This window comes from Rhipicephalus microplus, unplaced genomic scaffold (genome assembly GCF_043290135.1).
Source record: "Rhipicephalus microplus isolate Deutch F79 unplaced genomic scaffold, USDA_Rmic scaffold_815, whole genome shotgun sequence".
NCBI classification, from domain to species: Eukaryota; Metazoa; Arthropoda; class Arachnida; order Ixodida; family Ixodidae; genus Rhipicephalus; species Rhipicephalus microplus.
Window position 1 is genome coordinate 1 of NW_027465369.1, and position 15,000 is coordinate 15,000.

Consider the following 15,000-nt stretch of genomic DNA (forward strand, 5'->3'; position numbering starts at 1 on the left):
GTGACTGCTCTCCCATCGAGCGCCAGCTATCCTGAGGGAAACTTCGGAGGGAACCAGCTACTAGATGGTTCGATTGGTCTTTCGCCCCTATACCCGGATCGGACGATCGATTTGCACGTCAGAATCGCTTCGGACCTCCACCAGAGTTTCCTCTGGCCTCGTCCTGCCCGGGCATAGTTCACCATCTTTCGGGTGCCAACGTGTGCGCTCTCGCTCCGCCCCGGCGACGTGTGAGCGCCTGGGACGGGCCGTTGCTGCGCCCTTTATCGGACCCCTGTGCGGTCCGGGATCGCAACGCAGCCCGCTAGGGGCCTTCACGTTTCATTGCGCCATTGGGTTTCGGGAGACCCATTGACTCGCGCACATGTTAGACTCCTTGGTCCGTGTTTCAAGACGGGTCGGGTGGGTTACCGACCTACTCGCCGCAAACCACGATAGCGCCTCCGCGGGAGAATAGCCCCGCTCGCAGAGGCTTCTCGCCGGCCAACCCGCCGCCGCGGGACCAACCCGGACAGCAGGAGACGACAAGCTTGCCCAGCGGGTTCTCCGCTCCGTTTCCGGAGGGGCGTCATCGTTCGGGCCTCCCGACAACCGGGAGAAGCCCATGGGGCCTGGACGGGGTGACGAACTTTTCGTGCAACGGCGTGGTATAACTCCCGCGTGCCGTCTCCGAAGAGACGGGCAGGTCACCTCCACTGCCGGACTCAAAGTCGTGCTTGTTCCCTTTGACCCGCGTCCGTCGCGGCGTCCTACCGGCGGTGGGAAGTGCGCACCCCGGAGACCGCGTCTGCGTGCCAGCAGCCGGAACAGTCCCCCGAAGGGGACCGTTTACCTGACGCCGCCGGCTCCGCGATCGTCCGGAGACTGAATCCCACCGCTTTCGAGCTTCGAGGGCCCACCCGTTTTTACTCTAAGCGGTTTCACGTACTCTTGAACTCTCTCTTCAAAGTTCTTTTCAACTTTCCCTCACGGTACTTGTGAACTATCGGTCTCTCGGTCGTATTTAGCCTTAGATGGAGTTTACCACCCACTTAGGGCTGCACTCTCAAGCAACCCGACTCACGGGAGGCTCCATCCCGGGCGCGCAACGGCGGAGACGGGCCTGGCACCCACTCTGGGACAAGCCCCTGTCAGGGGGACTTGCACCGTCGCAAACACCCGAGAACGTCGCCTCCCATACACCACATTTCCCGACCGCCTGCAAGGACGGGGGATTCGGTGCTGGGCTCGGTCCCGTTTCGCTCGCAGCTACTCGGGGAATCCCTGTTGGTTTCTTTTCCTCCGCTTAGTGATATGCTTAAATTCAGCGGGTTGTCTCGCCTGATCTGAGGTCGACAGCGGATACATTCGCTTCCATCAACTTCCTGCACGACCGCGTGCGCTCGCCCTACCAAGTGCGCCCGCAACCCTGTACAGGGCCACTTCTTCACAAGGCTGGCAATCGGCTTCCCCGCTGCACGCGTGCGGCGCACAACCGGTGTGACGTGGAAGTGACGGGACACGTTCGTAAACCCATCGCGAACCGAGTACGACGCCCTACCAAGTGCGCCCGCAACCCTGTACAGGGTCACATCTTCACAAGGCTGGCAAGCGGCATTCCGCTGCGCGCGTGCGTCGTCCGAGCAGTTGCGTGATAAACGACCGTGTCGAAAGCCCAAACACCGCCGAGGCCAGTCGCCGCCGCCGCAAGGGCAGCCACGCAGCCTGGCGAGAGGCATCGTCTCGTGTAGCGTCGCCCCCGCCCCAACTGGAGTGGCCCAGTTTTTTGAACGGGACGGGAACTGCGAAGCACTTAGACCGACGGCGGACTACGACGAGAACGCCTTAAGCTTCGCCAACGTTTCGCCAACTCGTGCGGGAGACTTTTTTCCGCTTCGCGGCAAGTCGTCGCGCCGTGCTCTCCGCATCAACCGCGTACGCAGCGAACCGCAAACGTCGGGCGCAGCCTCCTCACCTCCCTGCGCTTTGCGCGCGAACGTTCCCTGTTCGCGCGGCAAAGCCTGGAGGGAGGCACGGCCCCGCAGCGTGTTCGAGCGCCCGGTCTACGGGACACCCTGCTTACTTCGAGGGCAACAAGCGCAACGCAAGGCTGCGATCTCGCGCACTTTGCGCACGGCTGGAGAAGCTTTGCTGGCCGGCTTTCGCTCCTCGTGTTTACCGTGCGTTAAAGTTGCGCGTCCGTGGCTCTCGCAGCTCTTGCGCGCCCGGTCGCAGAGAGGAGTACGCAACCTCGACCGCACTTTCCCTGCAGGCTTCCTTCCGACTCGAAGTCCTGCGGCGGTCTCAACGAGGTGCCACATCCTCAATGCAGTCGGTCGCCCCCCGTTTCGGTTGGGCTCTGGCACGACGGTCGCCACCGTCTCGCCCTTGAGTGGCCGCTGTTGGCCGCTCGCTGTGAGGTGTTCAGCGTGCTGTCCGTGTTGCCGACGCGGTCAAAACGAGTCGACGGCTCACGTTCCCTTGTGCGCCGAAGGCTCTCTTGATATGTGATCCGACCCTCAGACAGACGAAGCCAAGGGAAGACCCAAGGCCGCAATGTGCGTTCAAAGAATCAGTGCTCAGTGTGTCCTGCAATTCACACCAAGTCTCGCAGCTGGCTGCGTTCTTCATCGACCCGAGAACCGAGTGATCCACCGCTTAGAGTCGTGAAAAAGTGTTTGTTCAATTCCGTACAGTCAAAACCAAACGTTTCTGGCACTCGGCCAAACAGTGGCCAAGAAGGGCGCTTTTCAGCGCACGCTTGGACTCCAAAACTCTGCCGCGCCTTTTTCGGCTGCCGCAAATCGAGCAAACGGTGTGTTTCGGACGGCGTTTCGCTTCCGCTACTTGCGAGTGCTTTCGTGGTCCACCCCTCTATAAATACTCGGGAGGCGTCGAAGCCGGTTCTCCAAGCCGGACCCGTAGGTATCGTTGTGTGCTCGCTCTCATTGGCCCGCCTAACCAGAAAATGCCTGCGGTACACCCATTTGGATAAGAGTGCACGCAGATGCGGGCCTCGACGGCTACACATTTCCTCGGGCGGCCGCCTCCCGGCCTCCGTGGAGCGCGGGATGCACGGTCCCATCGACAAGCCTCTCCCGTTTTTACCGTGGCGTCGCGGTTCACCACGGCGGGCGGGTCGGTCTCCTCCGCATAAAAAGGGGGACCCCCGCTTTTTGTTCCACGAAATCGCACAAGCTTTTTTCGCATCCACGGTTTGCCACCGCACACCAAAATGCCGATCCGGCTGCCTACTTTAGCCAACAGGTGGAGCCAGGCGCGCCGTACTTGCGCGGCACTTCCCACGTCCACCGAAGTCGGTGCCAAGGACCACTTTCGGCGCCGGAGCCGCGTACGAGCCTACTCGAGGCGGAAGAACGAAGCCAGCAAGGGCCTGGCCGCAAGTGCGTTCAATTGTCGGGACGTCCAAGTCCCTCGTTCTTCCGTGCTTCCTCTTTCGGCAAGTCGTTGCGGCACCTTCCCAAAGCGCGCAGACCCGCTAATCGCGACGAGCGCGACGTGGCCGTGCCGCCTTTCCCTCGGCAGCAAGCAAAACGCCTGGCAACGTCGACGCTCCCCTAACCGCGATCTCGCACCGTGTTTCGTGTGGCGAATTCAAAAGCCGGCCGGCGCTGCTGCAACCATTACGGTCGGTACGCATACGCCGCGGAGGGCGGGACGGTCATCGGAGCGTGCGGTTCCTCCATCGAGTACTGCGCACCTCGGCCGTCGCATCGCCGTGCCATGACCGGCCGCGCGTCAACGCGAACCGGTGCCAGCGAGATCCCTCGCCTGCAAGAACCGACCGGCAGCCTCCGTCACCCGAGGACGCGGAAGCGCTTGCCGCGGACGGCGGGACGGTATGCACTGGTGCACAGCGGACCCGTCACATCGCCAGTTCCTTGACCGACCGCCGACGCTTGTGCCGTTCCTCTCGTACTTGGCAGTCGCCGCGCGATTGTCGGGTCTCGTTCTTGCACGCTCGAACGGTCGGGAGGGCACTCGGCTGGCGTTTCGGGAACGCGCAGCCTCGCCTTCTACCGACGTAACCACGACTCGCCGTTCGCGCTCCGCCGCTCCTGTTTACAGTACTAGGCGGTCCCGCAGCGGTCGGGTCGCGCATTTCGAGCGCTTCGAGCCACGGTGCAGTGGCGGGTCGAAAGCCGACCTATGAGTGCGTTGCGCCGTTTGTACCCGCGTCCGCCACCTGGCCGACCGTCCAAGGTCGCGGTGTTGGCGTCCGCTGGGCGCAACAATTTGTCACGGGGTGCCGCTCCACATTCAGGCAGCCCCGTGGGGAAAAGCCGACCCCCGCGTCCAAACGGGGTCAGCGGCAGAAAGTGTCGGGCGCAGACGCAGCTGAGGCGCTCACCCTTCACAATCCGTTAATGATCCTTCCGCAGGTTCACCTACGGAAACCTTGTTACGACTTTTACTTCCTCTAAATGATCAAGTTTGGTCATCTTTCCAACAGACCGGCGCAACCGAAAGGCCGCGCCGGACATCGGTCCGAAGACCTCACTAAATCATTCAATCGGTAGTAGCGACGGGCGGTGTGTACAAAGGGCAGGGACGTAATCAACGCGAGCTTATGACTCGCGCTTACTGGGAATTCCTCGTTCAAGGGGAACAATTGCAAGCCCCTATCCCAATCACGAAAGAAGTTCCACGGGTTACCCAGTCTTTTCAGACAGGGATAAAGACACGCTGCTTCCTTCAGTGTAGCGCGCGTGCGGCCCCGGACATCTAAGGGCATCACAGACCTGTTATTGCTCTGTTTCGTGCGGCTAGGAGCCGCTTGTCCCTCTAAGAAGGTTGTAAGGTGCTGGGAACCCCGCACCTATTTAATAGGCTAGAGTCTCGTTCGTTATCGGAATTAACCAGACAAATCGCTCCACCAACTAAGAACGGCCATGCACCACCATCCACCGAATCAAGAAAGAGCTCTCAATCTGTCAATCCTCCCAGTGTCCGGGCCGGGTAAGTTTTCCCGTGTTGAGTCAAATTAAGCCGCAGGCTCCACTCCTGGTGGTGCCCTTCCGTCAATTCCTTTAAGTTTCAGCTTTGCAACCATACTTCCCCCGGAACCCAAATACTTTGGTTTCCCGGAAGCTGCCCGCCGAGTCATTTGAGTAACTCAGGCGGATCGCTGGTTGGCATCGTTTATGGTCAGAACTAGGGCGGTATCTGATCGCCTTCGAACCTCTGACTTTCGTTCTTGATCAATGAAAACATTCTTGGCAAATGCTTTCGCAGTAGTTCGTCTTGCGACGGTCCAAGAATTTCACCTCTAGCGCCGCAATACGAATGCCCCCGTCCGTCCCTCTTAATCATTACCTCGTATTCCAAAAACCAACAGAACAGAAACGAGGTCTTGTTCTATTATTCCATGCAAGTTTATTCAGGCGACTCGCCTGCGTTGAGCACTCTAATTTTTTCAAAGTAAAAGCACCGGCCATCTCGAGGCACACAATGAAGTGCACCAAGAAAGAACCGGCATGATGTTCAGTCCGAGCCGTCGCATCGGGTAGATGCACTACTCGTCTGGAACTGAGATCCAACTACGAGCTTTTTAACCGCAGCAGCTTTAGTATACGCTATTGGAGCTGGAATTACCGCGGCTGCTGGCACCAGACTTGCCCTCCAATTGATCCTCGTTAAAGGATTTAGAGTGTACTCATTTCAATTACGGGGCCTCAAAAGAGTCCCGTATTGTTATTTTTCGTCACTACCTCCCCGTGCCGGGAGTGGGTAATTTGCGCGCCTGCTGCCTTCCTTGGATGTGGTAGCCGTTTCTCAGGCTCCCTCTCCGGAATCGAACCCTGATTCTCCGTTACCCGTAACAACCATGGTAAGCAAGTAACCTACCATCGAAAGTTGATAAGGCAGACACTTGAAAGAAACGTCGCCGGCTCGTGGCCATGCGATCAGCACAAAGTTATCCAGAGTCACCACACAATACGGGCCGAAACCCGATCGATCTTGGTCTAATAAAAGCACCCGTTACCCAAAGGGCTCCAGGCTCACTGCATGTATTAGCTCTAGAATTGCCACAGTTATCCAAGTAGGAAGAAACGATCTAAGGAACCATAACTGATTTAATGAGCCATTCGCGGTTTCGCCTTATTTCGGCATGTACTTAGACATGCATGGCTTAATCTTTGAGACAAGCATATGATTACTGGCAGGATCAACCAGGTAATCGTTCGACTGCGCGTCCGTCCTCGCCCTCGGCGGGCCGGACGCAGTCTGTGTGCGGCGGAGGCCACCTTCAGGCGCCCCAACACGCTTATTTTGCACTCCGAGATGACGGCGTTCGAGCTCGCTACGGCACAACCTTCCCGAAAGACGAGTGGGAGCCGTGCGGCAAGAAGCACGTTCATGCTCGCTCTTTTTCGTTGCATCGACTCGGTCGCGCCGTGCGGGTTGCCCAAGCCCGCTGCACTGTCGGTGGACCGGCCGGAACTAGCAACGGAGCCGAGACTGCAAAGCCGCCAGACGACGGGTCACGCCCGCGTCTTCGGCGCTTTCGCATCTGAATCGCCCGAGGACGACACGGAACACACCTCGATATCGTGGTAAAACGGCACCGTCCGACAACCAGCCCCTAACGCATCAAGCGGATGAGGCTGCAGACGACTGCCGTGGATTCCCCTGGAGCAGACCCGAGGACACGCTTGACGAGGCCGAAGCCCGCCGCATATCAGACACCCGGTCGCTTTCGCGTACGCCGCTCACGAGAACCCCCACATAATAGCAGCGATAAGTACCCAGACCTCCTTGGGCCCTAATACGAGCGTACTCGAGAAAATTTCACCGCGGGTGTGCCCCGAAACGTGTGGCATGTTGAGCGTGCCACAAGTCTACGTCGCTCTCAAACCCGCCGAGGTCGTAGAATTTGCGACCCTACTCACGAAATTCCCACCGAGGATACGGCCGCAAACGTACCGCACCTTGGGTAGGCCACGAGTTTGTGCAACACTACGCTGACGGCACAGCACCGAGGTCGTGCGCGCACGCACGGGAAAATTCCGCCGCGGTTTCTGCCGAAAACGTGAGGCACCACGACTCTCCGCAAGTTCGCGTCGACTGCGAAAGACCGAAGTCGTGAACGACGTGTCCGCTACTCGCCGCCGACACGCTGGACACCAAACGTACAACGACTCGACGGCGTCGTAGAGGCCCACGACGCGGTTTTCCTTAACGACGTCTCGGCGTGGCACCGACAGGTTAGAACGGCCGACCAACGTTCCCTGTCCGCCGTTCGGCTCAGTCGAAGGGCTCGGCGACTTCGGCAACGCTGCGAAGCCGCACGGTGACGCACGCCATGTCCCCATTTTTTTTTTTCTTTCTGCGTCTGCCGGGGTGCCCCTATAATAGCAGCGATAAGCACCCAGACCGCCGTGGGTCGCTCGCCCCGGCTGACGTGGTTTTTCGTACTCCTGCGGCGGTCGCCGTCAAGCACGTCCAAATACGCTACTTTCGTGGGCGCATTCACGCTCTTTCGCTTCGCCGGAGTGCCAGCACTCACTCTGCCAAAAACGGCGAACATCCGAGCGGCGGTTCCCACTTTTGCGTCGGCGTCGCAAACCCCGCCCCGGCAGACGAGGTTTGCCGTACTCGTGCGACGGTGGCCGGCGGGCACGTCGAAAGACGCCGATATCGTGCGCGAATTGGCGCACCTTGGCTTCACCGGAGTGCCGCCACTGACTCCTCCAAAAACGGCGAAGATCCGAGCGGCGCTTCCCACTTTCGCATCGGCGTCCCGAACTCCGCCCCGGCTGACGCGGTTTACCGTACTCGTGCGACGGTCGCCGGCGAGCACGTGGAAAGACGCCGATATCGTGCCCGAATCGGCTCCGTTCGGCTTCGCCGGAGTGCCAGCACTGGCTCGGCGAAAGACGACGAACATCCGAGCGACGGTTCTCACTATTGCGTACGCGTCGCAAACCCCGCCCCGGCAGACGCACTTTGCCGTACTCGTGCGACGGTCGCCGGCGAGCACGTAGAAAGACGCCGATATCGTGCCGGAATCGGCCCCGTTTGGCTTCGCCGGAGTGCCAGCACTCACTCGGCCACAAACGGCGAACATCCGAGCGGCGGTTCCCACTTAGCCGTCGGCGTCCCGAACTCCGCCCCGGCAGACGCGGTTGCCGAGCTCGTGCGACTAGCGACCGCGAAGCCGTCTCGCGACGCCGCTTTCGTGCGCGGCTCCCACTGCGACCTGGGTCACCCGAGGTCGACGAGCAAAAAAGAATGTCGAAAAAAATTTTTTTTTTTTTGCGTCTGCCGGGGTGCCCCTATAATAGCAGCGATAAGCACCCAGACCGCCATGGGTCGCTCGCCCCGGCTGACGTGGTTTTTCGTTTTCCTGCGGTGGTCGTCGTCAAGCACGTCCAAACACGCCACTTTCGTGGGCGCATTCGCGCTCTTTCGCTTCGCCGGAGTGCCAGCACTCACTCTGCCAAAAACGGCGAACATCCGAGCGGCGGTTCCCACTTTTGCGTCGGCGTCGCAAACCCCGCCCCGGCAGACGAGGTTTGCCGTACTCGTGCGACGGTGGCCGGCGGGCACGTCGAAAGACGCCGATATCGTGCGCGAATTGGCGCACCTTGGCTTCACCGGAGTGCCGCCACTGACTCCTCCAAAAACGGCGAAGATCCGAGCGGCGCTTCCCACTTTCGCATCGGCGTCCCGAACTCCGCCCCGGCTGACGCGGTTTACCGTACTCGTGCGACGGTCGCCGGCGAGCACGTGGAAAGACGCCGATATCGTGCCCGAATCGGCTCCGTTCGGCTTCGCCGGATTGCCAGCACTGGCTCGGCGAAAGACGACGAACATCCGAGCGACGGTTCTCACTATTGCGTACGCGTCGCAAACCCCGCCCCGGCAGACGCACTTTGCCGTACTCGTGCGACGGTCGCCGGCGAGCACGTAGAAAGACGCCGATATCGTGCCGGAATCGGCCCCGTTTGGCTTCGCCGGAGTGCCAGCACTCACTCGGCCACAAACGGCGAACATCCGAGCGGCGGTTCCCACTTAGCCGTCGGCGTCCCGAACTCCGCCCCGGCAGACGCGGTTGCCGAGCTCGTGCGACTAGCGACCGCGAAGCCGTCTCGCGACGCCGCTTTCGTGCGCGGCTCCCACTGCGACCTGGGTCACCCGAGGTCGACGAGCAAAAAAGAATGTCGAAAAAAATTTTTTTTTTTTTTTTTGCGTCTGCCGGGGTGCCCCTATAATAGCAGCGATAAGCACCCAGACCGCCATGGGTCGCTCGCCCCGGCTGACGTGGTTTTTCGTTTTCCTGCGGTGGTCGTCGTCAAGCACGTCCAAACACGCCACTTTCGTGGGCGCATTCGCGCTCTTTCGCTTCGCCGGAGTGCCAGCACTCACTCTGCCAAAAACGGCGAACATCCTAGTGGCGGTTCCCACTTTTGCGTCGGCGTCGCCAACCCCGCCCCGGCATACGCGGTTTGCCGTACTCGTGCGGCGGTGGCCGGCGGGCACGTCGAAAGACACCGATATCGTGCGCGAGTCGATGCTTCTTGGTCTCGCAGGAGGGCCGCCACTCACTCCTGCAAAAACGGCGAAGATCCGAGCGGCGCTTCCCACTTTTTCGTCGGCGTCGCAAACCTCGCCCCGGCAGACGCGCTTTGCCGTACTCGTGCGACGGTCGCCGGCGAGCACGTCGAAATACGCCGATATCGTGCCCGAATCGGCCCCGTTTCGCTTCGCCGGAGTGCCAGCACTCGCTCGGCCAAAGACGACGAACATCCGAGCGACGGTTCCCACTATTGCGTACGCGTCGCGAACCCCGCCCCGGCAGACGCGGTTTGCCGTACTCGTGCGGCGGTGGCCGGCGGGCACGTCGAAAGACGCCGATATCGTGCACGAATTGGCGCTCCTTGGCTTCACCGGAGTGCCAGCACTCACTCGGCCAAAAACGGCGAACATCCGAGCAGCGGTACCCACTTAGCCGTCGGCATCCCGAACTCCGCGCCGGCTGACGCGGTTGCCGAGCTCGTGCGACTAGCGACCGCGAACGCGTCTCGCGACGCCGCTTTCGTGCGCGGCTCCCATTGCGACCTGGGTTACCCGAGCTCGACCAGCAAAAAAGAAGGTCGAAAATTTTTTTTTTTTTTTCTGCGTCTGCCGGGGTGCCCCTATAATAGCAGCGATAAGCACCCAGACCGCCGTGTGTCGCTCGCCCCGGCTGACGTGGTTTTTCGTACTCCTGCAGCGGTCGCCGTCACGCACGTCCAAATACGCCACTTTCGTGGGCGCATTCGCGCTCTTTCGCGTCGCCGGAGTGCCAGCACTCACTCTGCCAAAAACGGCCAACATCCGAGCGGCGGTTCCCACTTTTGCGTCGGCGTCGTAAACCCCGCCCCGGCAGACGCGGTTTGCCCTACTCGTGCGACGGTCGCCGGCGAGCGCGTCGAAAGACGCCGATATCGTGCGCTAATTGGCGCTCCCTGGCTTCTCCGGAGTGCCGCCACTCACTCCTCCAAAAACGGCGAAGATCCGAGCGGCGTTCTCCACTTTCGCATCGGCGTCCCGAACTCCGCCCGGGCTGACGCGGTTTACCGTACTCGTGCGACGGTCGCCGGCGGGCACGTCGAAAGACGCCGATATCGTGCCGTAATCGGCCCCGTTTGGCTTCGCCCGTGTGCCAGCACTCACTCGGCCAAAAACGGCGAACATCCGAGCAGCGTTTCCCACTTTCGCATCGGCGTCCCGAAGCCCGCCCCGGCAGACGCGGTTTGCCCTACTCGAGCGACGGTCGCCGGCGATCACGTCGAAAGGCGCCGAATTCGTGCACGAATCGATGCTTCTTGGTCTCGCAGGAGGGCCGCCACTCACTCCTGCAAAAACGGCGAAGATCCGAGTTGCGCTTCCCACTTTTTCGTCGGCGTCCCGAACTACGCCCCGGCTGACGCGGTTTACCGTACTCGTGCGACGGTCGCCGGCGGGCACTTCAAAATACGCCGATTTCGTGGGCGCATTCACGCTGTTTCGCTTCCCCGGAGTGCCAACACTCACTCTGCCGAAAGCGGCGATCATCCGAGCGGCGGTTCCCACTTTTGCGTCGGCTTCGCAAACGGCGCCCCGGCAGACGCGCTCGTGCGACGTACTCGTGCGACGGTCGCCGGCGAGCACGTCGAAAGACGCCGATATCGTGCTCGAATCGACCCCGTTTCGCTTCGCCGGAGTGCTGCCAGTCACGGCGCAGAAAACGGCGAACAAGTGTTTTTTTTTTTTTTTTCCTAGAATTTGTGTTATAGAAGGCACATTTGATATCGGACGATAATTTTCAACTTTATCACGCGCACCGATTTTCGTGTAGAGGTTTGCAAGTTTATGGGAATTTCTCCACTTGGAATAATGCGATTTAGTAGTACTACGAGAACTTCATGGATGTACTCAAGGGTACGGGGCAAGTCAGTTACGTCAACACCTGCAGATTTTTTACACTTCAAACTGAAAATTGTTGGTTGTGAGTCCTCGTGTGATATTAAAGGCCGATTCGCTAACACATAGAACAAAGAAAGAAAGGAAGAAAAAACGCCCGCGCTCGCTCAAGAAACCTGGGTTCGCAACAAGTGGCAACAACAAGCAACCGAGCGAGTGCGCCAAAACCCGTGGCGGCCGAACAAACGCGAAGTCCCAACCGCGTCAGCCGGGGCGGCACGGGACAGGAAAAATCACTTCAGCCGGGGCGGCGGGGCACCGAATAAACCTCGTCACCTCGTCGCAGGATAAAAGAGGAAACAAAAAGTCTAAACAGCGTCTGCTGGAGCGAATGCGTAATAAAACAACAACAACAACAAAAAAAAAAACACCCGCGCTCAAGAAGTCTGCAATCACCACAAAAGGCGACTGTGACCGAGCAGCGTCAGCCGGGGCCGTGCGGAAACGGAAAAACCGCGACTACCGGGGCGTCGAGGCACCGAAAAATCCACTTCAGCCGCGGCGAAAAAAAAAACAAAAAGAAAGACGGAGGGGGGGGGGGGGAACCACGTCTGCCGGGGCGAAGGAAAAAAAAAAAAACGCGTCTGCCGGGGCGAGCCCGGGTGCGGCACCACCGGGAAAACTGTGGCAAACAGACATGGCGATCGAGTGAGTGGGCCGCCAGCCAGGCTCAGCCAAAAAGTGCAAAGTCCGAACTGCGTCAGCCGGGGCGGCAAAAACCACGTCAGCCGGGGCGGCGCAAAAAACCGCGTCTGCCGGGGCGGCACGAAACCGCGTCAGCCGGGGCGGCGCGAAAACTGCGTCAGCCGGGGCGAAAGAAAAAAAAAAAAAAACGCGTCTGCCGGGGCGAGCCCGGGTGCGGCACCACCGGGAAAACTGTGGCAAACAGACATGGCGATCGAGTGAGTGGGCCGCCAGCCAGGCACAGCCGAAAAGTGCAAAGTCCGAACCGTGTCAGCCGGGGCGGCAAAAAACCGCGTCAGCCGGGGCGGCGCAAAAAACCGCGTCTGCCGGGGCGGCACGAAACCGCGTCTGCCGGGGCGGCGCGAAAACTGCGTCAGCCGGGGCGAGCCCGGGTGCGGCACCACCGGGAAAACTGTGGCAAACAGACATGGCGATCGAGTGAGTGGGCCGCCAGCCAGGCTCAGCCAAAAAGTGCCAAGTCCGAACTGCGTCAGCCGGGGCGGCAAAAAACCGCGTCAGCCGGGGCGGCGCAAAAAACCGCGTCTGCCGGGGCGGCGCGAAAACCGCGTCTGCCGGGGCGGCGCGAAAACTGCGTCAGCCGGGGCGAAAGAAAAAAAAAAACGCGTCTGCCGGGGCGAGCCCGGGTGCGGCACCACCGGGAAAACTGTGGCAAACAGACATGGCGATCGAGTGAGTGGGCCGCCAGCAAGGCTCAGCCAAAAAGTGCTAAGTCCGAACTGCGTCAGCTGGGGCGGCAAAAAACCGCGTCTGCCGGGGCGGCACGAAACCGCGTCAGCCGGGGCGGCGCGAAAACCGCGTCTGCCGGGGCGGCACGAAACCGCGTCAGCCGGGGCGGCGCGAAAACTGCGTCAGCCGGGGCGAGCCCGGGTGCGGCACCACCGGGAAAACTGTGGCAAACAGACATGGCGATCGAGTGAGTGGGCCGCCAGCCAGGCACAGCCGAAAAGTGCTAAGTCCGAACTGCGTCAGCCGGGGCGGCAAAAACCGCGTCAGCCGGGGCGGCGCGAAAACCGCGTCTGCCGGGGCGGCACGAAACCGCGTCAGCCGGGGCGGCGCGAAAACTGCGTCAGCCGGGGCGAAAGAAAAAAAAAAACGCGTCTGCCGGGGCGAGCCCGGGTGCGGCACCACCGGGAAAACTGTGGCAAACAGACATGGCGATCGAGTGAGTGGGCCGCCAGCAAGGCTCAGCCGAAAAGTGCCAAGTCCGAACTGCGTCAGCCGGGGCGGCAAAAAACCGCGTCAGCCGGGGCGGCGCAAAAAACCGCGTCTGCCGGGGCGGCACGAAACCGCGTCAGCCGGGGCGGCGCGAAAACTGCGTCAGCCGGGGCGAGCCCGGGTGCGGCACCACCGGGAAAACTGTGGCAAACAGACATGGCGATCGAGTGAGTGGGCCGCCAGCCAGGCTCAGCCAAAAAGTGCCAAGTCCGAACTGCGTCAGCCGGGGCGGCGCAAAAAACCGCGTCTGCCGGGGCGGCGCGAAAACCGCGTCTGCCGGGGCGGCGCGAAAACTGCGTCAGCCGGGGCGAAAGAAAAAAAAAACGCGTCTGCCGGGGCGGCAAAAAACCGCGTCTGCCGGGGCGGCACGAAACCGCGTCAGCCGGGGCGGCGCGAAAACCGCGTCTGCCGGGGCGGCACGAAACCGCGTCAGCCGGGGCGAGCCCGGGTGCGGCACCACCGGGAAAACTGTGGCAAACAGACATGGCGATCGAGTGAGTGGGCCGCCAGCCAGGCACAGCCGAAAAGTGCTAAGTCCGAACTGCGTCAGCCGGGGCGGCAAAAACCGCGTCAGCCGGGGCGGCGCAAAAACCGCGTCTGCCGGGGCGAATGCAAAAAAAACAAAGAAAAAAGCCCGCGCTTAATCAAAAGAAAACAAAGAAAAAAGCTTGCGCTTAATCAAAAGAAAACAAACAAAAAAAGTTCGCGCTTAAGCCTGGCGGTGGAACCACCGGGGCAAACAGACCTGGCGATCGAGTGAGTGGGCCGCCAGCCGGGGTGAGCCAAAAAGTGCAAAGTCGGAACCGCGTCAGCCGGGGCGGCGCGAAAACCGCGTCAGCCGGGGCGGCGCAAAAACTGCGTCAGCCGGGGCGGCACGGAAAAACGAAAACCGCGTCAGCCGGGGCGGCACGGAAAAACGAAAACCACGTCAGCCGGGGCGACATCAAAATGAGGAAAAAAAAAAAAAAACTGCCTTAGGACACCTGCGTACACTTTCATGCGTTTGGGCATATCTCTCTGTAACACGCGCGCCCCTCGTTACGCGCGGCACTCTGTTTTCTCCGACACCCATATTTCGGCGGCATGTGGCACGCGCGCCCGTCCCTACGCACGGCACACCGCAGTGCTTTCTCGATATTTTTCTTTTCCTCCAACACCGTCATCTATAGGCTTTTAGTGACCTGTTGCTCGTGGCAAAAGTTCGCTAGCTCTGACACCTCTTGCATGCGCACCGTTTTTGCGCACGGTGCTATGCCGCAAAGCACGGCAGTCGCATGCGTTTCTCTCAGGCACCTCTTTTTTGACACAACGCTGTGGTGCTTAGAAACACACCCGCCGCTTTTGCGCACAGAACTCCACCGTACAGCACGGTAGTCACGTTTGTTCCACACGAACAGCAGTGTGCATCGTGCTACGACACTTTGAAAGCTTTTTCTTCCGAGTCTCGACCGCGCTGTTCCTTTCGTACTTGGCGCGGTTTTGGGACCAGCTTTGTTTTAAACCCCTACTGCGCGCCGTTCCTTTCGTACTTGGCGCGGTTCAGGGTTTGTTTCGAGCCCTTAGCCGCGCTGTTCCCTCCGTACTTGGCGCGGTTTAGGGTCGAGCTTTGTCTCGAGCCCTCTCCGCGCC

The 15,000-nt window shown here is 60.6% G+C and overlaps 2 non-coding genes across 2 annotated transcripts; both read right to left on the reverse strand.

Annotated features, from left to right (window-relative positions):
* Positions 1 to 2,492: 2,492 nt before the first annotated feature.
* Positions 2,493 to 2,645, reverse strand: LOC142795704 (5.8S ribosomal RNA). Its single transcript, XR_012893238.1, has one exon. It is a non-coding gene; the product is annotated as a 5.8S ribosomal RNA (ribosomal RNA).
* A 1,720-nt stretch (positions 2,646 to 4,365) lies between these two features.
* LOC142795707 (small subunit ribosomal RNA) lies at positions 4,366 to 6,180 on the reverse strand. Its single transcript, XR_012893241.1, has one exon. It is a non-coding gene; the product is annotated as a small subunit ribosomal RNA (ribosomal RNA).
* Positions 6,181 to 15,000: the final 8,820 nt, after the last annotated feature.